The following is a 1,399-nucleotide window of genomic DNA, read 5'->3' on the forward strand; positions in this document are numbered from 1 at the left end:
TTTAAAATCAAGAAAACTGTGTTTTTTTAGGACATAGAATATGTCTGAATTCTATCACTACTCACTTTATAGTGGATTTGTCTGAATCTACAATTCCAAAATCCAGTGGCCTAGAAATTTCCAAGAAGTCTTTACGAAAAAACCAGAGTTCATTGATGCTCACGTTAGCGAATATAGACCACAATGCACTGCGTTTGAACAATTTTTGTGCAAAAAAAGTGTTTTTAATCTAATCTTTAAAAAACTATCCACGTTTTCATTGTCAGAACACAGTGAAAATTTCTAAACATCATAAGCGATGTTTAGAAAACACAAAAAATAGGTAGTGAGCATGATGTCCAAATTGCTTTTTAAAATCAAGGATTCTGGATAGTCCTACACTATTTAGTTTTTTAGTTGTTATGGATTATTCTGGAAATTTGGACATAGCCATAGTTTCTGCAAAGCATCAGGAATTAATCGGATATTCGCCTCTGAGTTGAAGTTTGGAATGTTTGCGTAGAGTAAACCTGAGCTCATTTCCCATCATCCCTTTGTCTCATCATCCCCGATGATTGTTGAACTGACGTTTCTGCTACAGACTTTATCCAACAGCATTTCTTCATCTGATCCTGATTCACAATGATTTGAGTAAAGAAATACTCAGAGACACAGTTTTAATCTTAACTTTCTGTATATAAATACTCTATCATGAGAAAAATGCTACAAGAACATGTAAAAAAAAACAATTTTCATTGGAGTGATACTTTAAATGAAGCCTAATCTAATGTGTTTAACTAAAAACAACTCAATACTGTTTAGGAACAGGAAGTTATAAGTGAGTTTGAAGGTGAAAATCCAAGCTTTTTTCAGACACATTAATAGTCAGAATCAGAAGAAGCTTGCTGAAGGTTAGATCTCGTCCAGACTTTAAATGAGTTTGGGTTTGCAGGTCCACGTGAACCCGAGCCAGTCTGTGTTAGTGCTGGAAGGAGACGACATCGAGAGCTTCAACCGTGCGGTGCAGCAGGTCACCTACAGGAACTCGCTTCGATTTGCCACCCCTGGAGTCCGTCCGCTAAAGCTCACCACTTCACTCAGGTACTGAAGCGCTCACAAAACACAATTACAAAGTCTTTGATAAGAAGCAAAAAATCTGTTTTCTGTTGTTTCTAGTAAAATCCGATGTGAATTCCAGGCCAAAAGGAAAAATCACACATTAAATGAAAATGATTGTTTTTATAATGAGTTTCTGAGTATTCATTCACCATTTAAAAACACTGCTGCTGTCTGGTGTGCTCCCTCAACACTCACTTAATCAAACATGGACTTTTCATGATAATGATTAGTGCTGCATGAAAGAGATTATTATATGAAGAAGAAACACAAGATAACAAGAATCCTCTAACTTTTTCAAACA

The 1,399-nt window shown here is 35.7% G+C and overlaps 1 long non-coding RNA gene across 1 annotated transcript; it reads left to right on the forward strand.

The window, feature by feature from the left end:
- The first annotated feature begins 901 nt into the window (after positions 1-901).
- Positions 902-1,221, forward strand: LOC112140380. The gene is made up of 2 exons (XR_002918161.2): positions 902-1,080; positions 1,156-1,221. It is a non-coding gene; the product is annotated as an uncharacterized LOC112140380 (long non-coding RNA).
- Positions 1,222-1,399: the final 178 nt, after the last annotated feature.

Source organism: Oryzias melastigma, unplaced genomic scaffold, assembly GCF_002922805.2.
Source record: "Oryzias melastigma strain HK-1 unplaced genomic scaffold, ASM292280v2 sc06000, whole genome shotgun sequence".
Classification (NCBI taxonomy): domain Eukaryota; kingdom Metazoa; phylum Chordata; class Actinopteri; order Beloniformes; family Adrianichthyidae; genus Oryzias; species Oryzias melastigma.